Genomic DNA, 12,497 nt, shown 5'->3' on the forward strand with positions numbered 1-12,497 from the left:
GCAGAAAAAAGCAACATCAGCAGTCAACAAATGGCACTCAGGGAGTTGGCCAGTGCAGCTGTGTGTAATCCAAGCAGCTGGTGCTTCCTGGCCAAGAGACTGTGGCTGCAGGAAGCAGAGGAGGCCCAGTGGGGGTGAAGAAGGGTGGGGGGTGGGAGAGCATATATTGCCAGTTACCAGTTATTCTGTCTCCTGCTGGAAGCTCCGTGAAGCTGCTTTCTCGTACCCCCTATTTGCCGGTCCCTGTAGGAATCCAAGATGGCGGATCTGTGCTGCATTAGCTGATAGGGGACCTCTCCATGTATGTCTCCTCACTCTCTGTTTTCTGTCAGTTTCTTATTCCATTTGGTGCTTGGCTGAGTTCTTTATTGCTTCATTTGATGTTTAGGGTTTCTGGATTGCTGTTTTCTCTGTTTGTCTTAGTTTGGCTTTCTCTGCTGTGGAGGGAAGGCATGGTGCTTTTGCCTAGAATGCCGTGTTGTTGGAAGTCCCTGCTTATTTCTCTTGCCTTGCATCTTTTCTCAACCCCTCCACCCCACCTCCTTCTTCTACACACTCTCCTCCATACCTGTGCTGAACTACTAGAAATTTCTCCATCATGCAACTTTTCCCTAGCCTCTGAGTCTTTTTGCATGCTGTTCCCTCTGTCTGGAAAATGCTTATCCCCACACTCCCTCCCTTTACCTAACTGCCTTCTGATAATCCTTAGGGAAGCAGCATAGCTGTTGCTTCCTCCAGGAAGTGTCCTCTGGCACCTAGTCTGAATAAAGTGCACTTCTCCATGAGTCCCCCACAGCATCCTGCCCTTTAGCGTCATACTTAGCACACTGGATTATAGTTGCCAGTTCACCTATCTGCCTTCCCACTGGTCTGTGGGCTCCCTGAGGATTCACATTACTTGATATAGTGACTGGCAAACACTAGGTGTTCAATAGCTATTTGTCAATGAATACATAAGTGAAATTAGAGCCAACTCTCTAGTCAGTTGGCAGTAATCCAGAGGAGGAGGTACACAGATGGAACTCCTCTGGGATTGATCTTTGGGCAGTTGGCCGACTCAAGAGCAAAGCAAACTTTCTCCTATTGGATGACACAGAGTGAAAGGCTCATCCATTATGGCATCTCTTCAAGGAGCATCAACACCATTTGCTGGAGTCATTGACACTGTACTGTTGGGCTGAATGAAGGAACCTTGTACAGGTCAGGCACAGCTGCCTGATAACACAGGTCTCCCTGGCCACCGGATGACCAGTCACATCAAAGAGCTACAGATGGCTGTAAGAGGTGTGGTGTTCACTCAGTGGCTAGTCCTGAGGCTACTCTGAACAGGAAGAAGGATTCTGCCCTCCGCAGGAACACAGGTATGGAAGAAATGGACCATTAATCAGAAGACAATGACCTGGGACAGCCTTCTTTCAACCTCAGAATACATCTCTAAGATTCAGGACATAGTCCACAAATCAACTTGTCCCCTGAAAAAGTGTCAAAGCTATCTTTGGATAATGGCCCACCCACCTCTGCAGTAGGCAGAGGCAGAGCAGGAAGTCTCCCATAGCATGTGATTTTGTTTTTTATTTAGGTGAAATGGGGAGCCCACTTTGTTGTTGTTGTTAGGTGCCATTGAGTTGGTTCCAACTCATAGCGACCCTATGTACAACAGAACGAAACACTGCCTGGTCCTGCTGCATCTTCACAAGCATTGCTATGTTTGAGCCCATTGTTACAGCCACTGTGTCAATCCATCTTATTGAGGGTCTTCCTCATTTTTGCTGATCCTCTGCCTTAGCAAGCATGATGTCCTTCTCCAGGGACTGGTCCCTCCTGATACCATGTCCAAAGTATGTGAGACAAAGTTTCACCATCCTTACTTCCAAGGAGTGCTCTGACTGTAATTCTTCCAAGAAAGACTTGTTTGTTCTTTTGCCAGTCCATGGTATATTCAATATTCTTTGCCAACACCGTAATTCAAAGGGGTCAATTCTTCTTTGGTCTTCCTTATTCATTGTCCAGCTTTTGCATGCATGAGGCGACTGAAAATACCATGGCTTGGGTCAGGCGCACCTTAAACCTCAAAGTGACATCTTTGCTCTCCAACACTTTAAAGAGGTCTTTTGCAGCAGATTTGACCAATGCAATGTGTCATTTGATTTCTTTTTTTTATTGTTGTACTTTAAGTGAAAGTTCACGATTCAAGTTAGTCTCTCATACAAAAATTTATACATACATTGTTATGTGACCCTAATTGCTCTCCCTATACTGTGACAGCACACTCCTCCTTCCCACCCCAGATTTCCCATGTCCATTCAACCAGCTTCTGACCCTCTCTGCCTTCTCATCTCACCTCCGTACAGGAGCTGCCCATTTAGTTTCATGTATCTACTTGAGCTAAGAAGCACACTCTTCATGAGTATCATTTTATGTCGGATAGTCCAGTCTAACCTTTGTCTGAAGAGTTGGCCTCAAGAATGGTTTTAGTTTTGGGCTAAGAGAGTCCGGGGGCCATGTCTTCTGGGGTCCCTCCAATCTCAGTCAGACCAATAAGTCTGGTCTTTTTAGTACAATTTGAGTTGTACACCCCACTTTTCTCCTGCTCCATCAGGGACTCTCTGTTGTGTTCCCTGTCAGGGTGGTCATTGGTGGTAGCCAGGCACCATCTAGTTCTTCTGGTCTCAGGCTGATGGAGTCTCTGGTTTATGTGGCCCTTTCTGTCTCTTGGGCTGATACTTTCCTTGTGACTTTACTGTTCTTCATTCTCCAGGTGGGTTGGGACCAATTGATGCATCTTAGATGGCCGCTCAGTAGCTTTTAAGACCCCAGAAGCCACTCACGAAATTAGGATGCAGAACATTTTCTTAATAAACTTTGTTATGCAAGTTGACCTAGATGTCCCCTGAAACCATTGTCCTCAGACCCCGGTTCCTGCTACTCTGTCCCTTGAAGTGTTTGGTTGTATTCAGGAAACTTCTTATTTTTGGTTTAGTCCAGTTGTGCTGACTTCCCTTGTAGTGTGTGCTGTCCTTCCCTTCACCTAAGATAAAATTCTTGTCTACTATCTTGTTAGTGAGTAACCCTCTCTCATTTGATTTCTTGACTGCTGCTTCCATGGGCGTTGATTGTGGATCCAAGTTAAATGAAATCCTTGACAACTTTAATCTTTTATCTGTTTATCATGATGCCCCTTATTTTTCCAGTTGTGAGGATTTTTGTTTTCTTTTATATTGAGGTGCAATCCACACTGAAGGCTATAGTCTTTGATCTTCATCCATAAGTGTTTCAAGTCTTCTTCGCTTTCAGTAAGCAAAGTTGTGTCATCTGCATATAGCGGGTTGTTAGTGAGTCTTCCTCCAATTCTGATGCTGTGTTCTTCTTCATATAGTCCAGCTTCTCTGATTGTTTGCTCAGCATTCATAAGGTTTTTCAGTGGCCAATCTTTTCAGAAGTAGACTTCCAGGTCCTTCTCAGTCTTAGTCTGGAAGCTTCACTGAAACATGTCCACCATGGGTGACCCTGCTGGTATTTGAAATACCTGTGGCATAGCTTCCAGCATCACAGTACAACAACTACTACAGTACAACAAACTGACAGACAAGTGGTGGGAGGCCACTTTACCCACTCCCAATTGTCCACTGTGGTCTGAAGTTCCACAATTAGACATGCATTCCTATGGCTTAGTATTTCCTTCCATGTTAAAATGCGAACATCTCTGGTAGCCTGTGCTTTGAACCATATCAGTCATTTACACCTTGTATCAGTTGATACAATCCACTCTTGACCTCAGGGTTTGCTATCTGAGGCAAGGAACATGGAAGTACTTTCAAGAGAATTTGGAACCCCAAAGTCAACTCATTTCTGTCTCAATTTTGCCAAAGGTTTTTTTCCCTACTCCAAGTGGTATCTATCTTAAATATTAGTGATCCTGTGGTACTGTTCATCATAGATATTTATTTGTTTTCTTTTCCTACCAGTCTCCTTCAATTATTTCTCTTCCTTCATTCAATTTCTTCTCTTGTTCCCCTTCTTCTCCATCTACCCCAAGCCTGGTAGGAAGACTCATTAACAACCTGCGATATGCAGATGGCACAACCTTGCTTGCTGAAAGTAAAGAGTACTTGAAGCACTTATTGCAGATCAAAGACTACAGCCTTCAGTATAGATTATACCTCAACATAAAGAAAACAAAAAGCCTCACAACTGGACAAATAAGTAACATCATGATAAATGGAGAAAAGATTAAAGTTGTCAAGGGTTTCATTTTACTTGGATCCACAATCAATGCCCATGGAAGCAGCAGTCAAGAAATCAAATGACGCATTGCACTGGGCAAATCTTCTGCAAAAGCCCTCTCTAAAGTGTTGAAAAGCAAAGATGTCAGCTTGAAGACTAAAGTGCACCTGACCCAAGCCATGGTATTTTCAATCACATCATATGCATGGGAAAGCTGGACAATGAATTAAAGAAGACTGAATAAGAATTGATGGCTTTGGTGAAGAATATTGAATATACCATGGACTGCCAGAAGAACAAACAAGTCTATCTTGGAAGAAGTACAGCTAGAATGATCCTCAGAAGCAAGAATGGCTGGGAAGGCTAAATATAGTCTCACCAATATGACTGGGTTACACCAAATTCCTTTTTTTCCCCTCTTTTCCCCACTTCATGCACTTGAGCCTGAAAAGAACAAGTAGTGAAACCCAGGAGCATTGACATAGCTATCTGGCTGGAGATGCTTAACCTCTTTCATGGGCCAAGCTTTTTTTTTTTTTTTTTCACATCTTCCTTAGCTTTAATCTTCCTTAAGTAATGGCCTGGAACCCAAATGTTTGCCAAGCACTCCAAGTGATTCTCATGTTTGAGAGCTATTGCCCTGCAGGTTAAGCTTAGAACCTAAACCGACTATTGCAACAAAGGATAGGAAAGTATTCATTGGCCATTAGCGGCGGTTTACAGCAGTAAGAGGATCGTTCTCCAGTGGCCATTGCGACCCAAAGAAATGACTTACCTGAATGCTCACAGCCGATTACTGACAGAGACAGAAGGAAACCCAAGATTGGGCTTCCAGGTCCAGCGTTCTCCCACTGCACTGTGCGACCCTCATCTGCCCTCAATCCTTCCTTCCAAAGAGTCCACACACCCAACAAAGGGCAGCATTCCACCAGAGCCCCATAAACCTGCCAGGAAAAAGAATGAAAGAAGTGTGTATGTGTGTTAAAGGGAGAGGGAGAGAAATAAAGAAAGAGAAAGAAGAGATCTTCTTTTCCTTCCTGTGTTATTACATTTTCTGTTATTTTCTAATTCATCATAAAGGTTAGATGCCTGATTGTTCATTTTAAATTCCTGAAAATACAACTTCCAGTCAGTATAATCATAATTAAATTCCATTACAGGGAGAGAATTTAGATGACTAATGGAATTATATTTTTTAACAATGAAATTTGATCTATACGGCCATTTATGTATCTTATGTGCTTCCTTATAGTTGGGAATGGTTCTATCAAGTTTCATGCTTCCACCTGATAAAAGATTTTTGGACCAAGGTAATCATTTAAAACATTAGCTATTATTTGCAAGAGAGATGGATTTAATAATGCCTCAGGAAGAGTGTAGTTGAAAGAGTAGTCGAATGTCAACAGATTTGAGGTTCCAGCCCAAAGAACAAGCTGTGGAACCATGGGTAATTCACTTATTCTCCCTGGGACTCTGTTTCCTCATTGCAAAAAAGAAAGAAAACTTTAGTGTTTCACAAACTGAGTTTTGCAGAGCAGAGTTCCTTGATATATTTGTGGGAAATGCTGCAGTCTGCCACGTCCCCTCTTGAAGAGTCTTGATATGTATTCTTGTACTAAAAGCTCTGAGAGGTTCCACAAAAAAGAATCCAGTTTAACTTCTCTTAACCAGCTTGTCCCAAAACAATTTCATTCCTTTGTTCAAAAAACATTTACTGAGCACCTGCTTCATATCAGACGTTGTTCCAGGTACGGGAGATTCAGCAGGGAACAAAATATACGGAAATCCTTTCCCACAATGAACTTACATTTTAGTGGGAGAGACATACAACAAGAAAAATAAAAAAATGAAAATACATAGCATCTTAGATGATGATAAGGGTTGTGGAATATGATAAATATGGGAAAGTTTTGGGCTAGGAGGGAGGTATGAGTGCCCAAAGTATTATTTAAGAAGAATTCTTATTAATATCTCTGGACGTGACATTCTACAAAAAAACAAACACATGATCTGGGAAACCCAGTACTGGAAGGCGTGTAAGAGTCTATCAACTCCTAAAATGATTTGCTTCTCTATGAATGGTTATGCTGGGCATCTTGCTCGTACGTAGAGAGAAGCCAAATTTAATTGTCTTTGGCATCCATAACTGGTCATTAGTCAAATTACTGCTATGATGTCACTTATCAGTATCATTCAATCTGCTCAACTTTTGCGAGCCCAGAACTATGTTAGGGGGTATTGGGGGACACAAAAGGAGAAGCCATTGCCCTGGGAGCTGAGAGTGTTGCTAGATGAAATGATGGTCCATGTCTGCACCGCAGTGGAATATAGTGAAAGATATGAGGCAGAGAATCTGGAGGTTTGCCATTTGATGTTCCTTCTATTCCTAGTCACTGCACCAATCTGGGCCTCAATTTTGTTGCACTTAAAATGCAGCTGTTGGACTAGAAGATTTCCAAAGTCCCTCATGATGGTGAAATGTTTTCCATATATTTGTATGACAGAGATGTATTCATTCACTTAACAAACATTTATTGAGCTCCCAGTGGTACTTGGCTCTGAAACCAAGATAAATAATCCAAGGTCCCTTCTCTGAATAAACCCTCACTTAGGAATGCCTTTGGCTAGCACTTACTGAGCACTTACTATGTGCCAAGAACTGTCTGAATGCTTTGCATAGATAAGTCACAACCACTTCTTAAGGTAAGTACTATTATTAATCGCCATTGTGATAAGCAGAATTCTAAAATGGCCTCCAATGATTCTCACCCTTGGATAATCTCCTCCTGTTGAGTGTGGCAGAACCTGTGAATATGCCGAGATATCACTTCTGTATTATGTTATGTATTATGTATGGCAAAGAAGATTTTAGAGACGTACTCAAGGTCCCTAATCAGCTGTTCTTAAGAAAGGGGATTATCCTGGGTGATTCTGGCCTAATTAGGTGAGCCCTTTAAAGGGGCTGGGCTCTTCCTGAAGAAAGAGTCAAAGCATGAGAGGGATTTGATGTGAGGGAGATTGTCCATTGCTGGCCTTGAAGACGAAGTGGGCCACATGGTAGGGAGTCACAGGCAGCATCCCAGAGCTAAGACCAACTCCTGGCCAGCTGCCAGCAAGAAGACAAGGCCCTCAGCCTGACAACCTCAAGGAACCAGGTTCTGTCAACTTGAATGTGTCTGGAAGTGGAATCTCCTGAAGGCAAGCCTCCAGGTGAGAACACAGCCCAGATGACATCTTCATTTCAGCCTTGTGAAACCCTGAGCAGAGAAACCAGTCGTGTGATGCCCGGATGCCTGGACTACCAAACTACGAGCTAATAAATGGGGGTTGTTTTAAGTTGCTAAGTTTCTGGCAATTTATTATGCAGCAATGGAAAATGAATACATCCATTTTTATAGATTGGAAAAAAGCATAGGGAGGTAAATGACATGAGCAGGATCACACAGTCAGCAAGGGCCCGGGGCAGGATCACAAACCCACACCACCTGGTTCCTGAGCCTGTGCTATTACCTTATGGTCTGCTGTTCAGCAAGGGAACTAGACCAGTAATCAGACACCTACAGTGCAGTATACTAAGTAGAAAACTTAGAGTTAGTGGTTAAAAAAGTGGTAGTGATCAACCCTACCAGGAGAATATATCAGTGGTGTGCTTCAGCCAGTTTCATTGGCTCTGCAGAGAGCCGATTGTTGAATAGTAAGCAATTTTAAGAGCTGGCTATTAAACTGTTGGAATCTTGAAATCAGCCATGGTGGGAGTACTTGCCTTGTGGAAAATGGAAAACACTACAAATCAGAGGTTCTTTTTTTTTTTTTTTAAGTCAGAGAATAGGTTTATCAGCAAATCACTTGGATTAATGGTTCCTTGGATACAGCATGAATGGAGACTAACATATATCAAGTGTTAGAATTCAGAGAAAAGAGGGATCATTGTGTGATGAAGTCAGTGTAGACCAGTATCATGGAAGACACAAGTCTGTTGCTAGTTCATGAAATACAACAGGGAGTGTGGAAAGAGCATTGCAGATGGGGGAAGCACATTTGCAGAGTGGCTCAGAGGTGGGAGGAATGTCTTGTGTGTGAGCTCCTGGAGTAGGGGTCATACTGGATCATTCTCCATCATGAGAGACTGGCACAGGCCGGTGTCCTGAGAGCAGAGAGTGTTCTTCATGGGAGGGAGCTGGATGGATCCCAGACACATACAAGGTGGGGCAGGGGGGTGGAACACTCACAAGTGTCCATCAATGTGACCCAGAGGCCCAGAGCGTAGTACACTGGGATGAGAAGGTGGGGATTAGGGCCTATCAGAAAGGAAGTGTGCTAATATGAACCCAGCTTGAGACCTAACTCTTATCAGCTGGTTCTGGACTGAGTATAGCTACTTAATAGAACAGACACATTAATTGGACAATGGAGGCAAGAACTGCCTTAAGGGGGATTGGTTCCGTCTCAGTACTAAGTAAGCCCACTAGTGGAAAGTATACACATATGTCAATATTTGGTCACCTACTTCTCCTCAGAGCCCTACTATGAAGTGTCAGAACAACTGGTGGAAAAGAAAACATGTCAGCTTTTTACCTAGGTATGTTGAGTACTGAGGCAATTAACACATTTATTGGTATGTTAATTTTTTATATGCTGTATTGGACAGCTCTTTGGCACCTCTTCAGATCCTCTCAATCTTACTGTTGCAACCAGCTTCACCCAGGTACAACTGACAATCCCTCCCCTAGGCCTCACCACTCATCTCCCACCTTTGGTCTTCTCTGATGACACGGTGGCTTGGGATGCATCCGAAACCCACCTGGAATCCTCACCTGCACAGCCCAGAAGTGTAAGGGAGTTACTCCCCTGGGGGGAAACCTATAATCAATGATAGAAAGAGCCAGTGGGTAAATGCTTCCCCTTTGTCTCCCCATGGATGGTCTTTTTTTTTTTCTTTTTTTATTGTGTTTTAAGTGAAAGTTTACAGTTCAAGTTAGTCTCTCATACAAAAATATATACATACATTGTTATGTGACCCTAATTGCTCTCCCTATATTTTGACTGCACACTCCTCCTTTCCACCCTGGATTTCCCGTGTCCATTCAACCAGCTCCTGACCCTCTCTGCCTTCTCATCTAGCCTCCGGACAGGAGCTGCCCATTTAGTCTCATGTATCTACTTGAGCTAAGAAGCAAACTCTTCACGAGTATCGTTTTATGTCCCATAGTCCAGTCTACGTCTGAAGAGTTGGCCTTGGGAATCATTTTAGTTCTGGGCTGTCAGAGAGTCTGGGGGCCATGTCTTCTGGGGACCCTCCAGTCTCAATCAAACCATTAAGTCTAGTCTTTTTACTAGAATTTGAGTTGTGTACCCCACTTTTCTCCTGCTCCTTCAGGGACTGTCTGTTGCGTTCCCCGTCAGGGTGGTCATTGGTGGTAGCCGGGCACCATCTAGTTCTTCTGGTCTCAGGGTAATGAAGTCTCTGGTTTGTGTGGTCCTTTCTGTCTCTTGGGCTAATACTTTCCTTGTGTCTTTGGTGTTTTTCATTCTCCTTTGCTCCCGGTGGGTTGGGACAAATTGATGCATCTTAGATGGCCACTCACTAGCTTTTAAGACCCCAGATGCCACTCACCAAAGTGGGATGCAGAACATTTTCTTAATAACCTTTGTTATGCTAATTGACCTAGATGTCCCCTGAAACCATGGTCCGCAGACCCCGGCCCCTGCTACTCTGACTCTCAAAGTGTTTGGTTGTATTCAGGAAACTTCTTAGCTTCGGTTTAGTCCAGTTATGCTGGCTTCCCCTGTAGTGTGTGCTGTCCTTCCCTTCACATAAGATAATTCTTGTCTACTATCTAGTTAGTGAATACCCCCTCCCTCCCTCCCCACCCTCGTAACTATCAAATAATGTTTTCTTCTGTGTTTAAACCTTTTCTTGAGTTCTTATAATAGTGGTCTTATGCACTACTTGTCCTTTTGCTACTGACTAAATTCACTCAGCTTAATGCCTTCCAGATTCCTCCATGTTATATTTCAAGGATTCATCACTGTTCTTTATCATTGCAAAGTATTCCATTGTGTGAATATACCATAATTTGTTTATCCATTTGTCCGTTGATGGGCACCTAGGTTGTTTCCATATTTTTGCTATCATGAACAGTGCTGCAATGAACATGGGTGGGCATATATCTATTCGTATGACGGCTTTTATTTCTCTAGGATATATTCCAAGGAGTGAGATAGCTGGATCATATGGTACTTCTATTTTTAGCTTTTTAAGGAAGCACCAAATCAATTTCCAAAGTGGATGTGGCATTTTACATTCCCACCAACAGTGTATAAGTGTTCCAGTCTCTCCACAACCTCTCCAACATTTATTATTTTATGTCTTTTGGCTTACTGCTAGCCTTGCTGGGGTGAGATGGTATCACATTGTAGTTTTGATTTGCATTTCTCTAATGGCTAATGATTGTGAGCATTTCCTCATGTGTCTGTTAGCTGCCCGAATGTCTTCTTTGGTGAAGTGACTGTTCATATCCTTGGCCTATTTTTTAATCATGTTATTTGTCTTTCCGTTGTTGAGGGTTTGCTGTATCTTGCAGATTTTAGAGATTAGACTCTGATCAGACTTGTCATAGCCAATTTTTTTTTCTCAGTCTGTAGGTAGTCTTTTTACTCTTTTGCTGAAGTCTTTTGGTGAGCATAGTGTTTGATTTTTAGGAGCTCCCAGTTATCTAGTTTCTCTTCTGATGTTTATGCATTGTTACTTATAGTTTGTATTCTGTCTATGCCATGTATTAGGGTTCCTAGTGTTGTCCCTATTTTTTCTTCCCTGATTTTTATCATTTTAGATTTTATATTTAGGTCTTTGAACCATTTTGAGTTAGTTTTTGTGCATGGTGTGAGGTATGTGTCTTCTTTCATTTTTTTGCAGATGAATATCCAGTTATGTCAGCACTGTTTCTTAAAGAGACTATGTTTTCCTCAGTTAATGGACTTTGGGCCTTTGTCAAATAGCTGCTTATAGGTGGATGAACATACGTCTGGAGTCTCAATTCTGTTCCATTGGTTTATGTATCTGTTGTTGTACCAGTACCAGGCTGTTTTGACTATCGTGGCGGTATAATAAGTTCTAAAATCAGGTAGTGTGAGGCCTCCTACTTTGTCCTTCTTCTTGAGTAAAGCTTTACTTATCCGGGGCCTCTTCCCTTTCCATATGAAGTTGGTGATTTGTTTCTCTATCTCATTAAAAACTGCTGTTGGAATTTGGATCCCGATTGCATCGTATCTGTAGATTGCTTTGCATAGAATTGACATTTTCACAATGTTGGTTCTACCTATCCATGAACAAGGTATATTTTTCCACTTATGCAGGTCTCTTTTGGTTTCTCGCAGTAGTGTCTTGCAGTTTTCATTGTATAGGTCTTTTACATCTCTGGTTAGATGTATTCCTAAGTATTTTACCTTCTTGGGGGCTATTGTAAATGGTATTCATCTTAGTCATCTAGTGCTGCTATAACAGAAATACCACAAGTGGATGGCTTTTAATAAAGAGAAATTTATTCTTTCACAGTCTAGCAGGCTACAAGTCCAAATTCAAGGCATCAGCTCCAGACGAAGGCTTTCTCTGTCTGTTGGCTCTGGAGGAAATTCCTTGTAATGAATCAGTCTTCCCTTGGTCTGGGAGCGTCTCAGCACAGGAACCTCAGATCCAAAGGACGCACTCTGCTCCCAGCACTGCTTTCTTGGTGGTATGAGGTCCCCATGTCTCTCTGCTCACTTCTCTCTTTTATATCTCAAAAGAGACTGGCTTAAGATACTACCTAATCTTGTAGATCTCATCAACATAACTGCCACTAACCCATCTTATTACATTATAGTGATAGCATTTACAACACACAGGGAAATCACATCAGTTGATAAAATGGTAGACAATCATACAATACTGGGAATCATGACCTAGCAAAGTTGACATATATTTTGGGGGGACACAATTCAATCCATGACAATATTGATTTGGTGATTTCCTCTTCAAAGTTCTCTTTGTTGGTGTAGAGGAATCCAACTCAATTTTTGTACATTTGTCTTGTATCCTGATACTTTGCTGAAATCTTCTATTAGTTCCAGTAGTTTTCTTGTGGATTCTTTGGGGTTTTCTGTGTATAAGAGCATATCATCTGCAAATAGAGATACTTTGACTTCTTCCTTACAAATCTGGATGCTCTTTATTTCTTTTTCTAGCCTAATTTCTCTGGCTAGGACCTCCAGCACAATGTTGAATAAGAGTGGTT

The sequence above is a fragment of the Trichechus manatus genome, unplaced genomic scaffold (assembly GCF_000243295.1).
Source record: "Trichechus manatus latirostris isolate Lorelei unplaced genomic scaffold, TriManLat1.0 scaffold00145, whole genome shotgun sequence".
Lineage (NCBI taxonomy): Eukaryota > Metazoa > Chordata > Mammalia > Sirenia > Trichechidae > Trichechus > Trichechus manatus.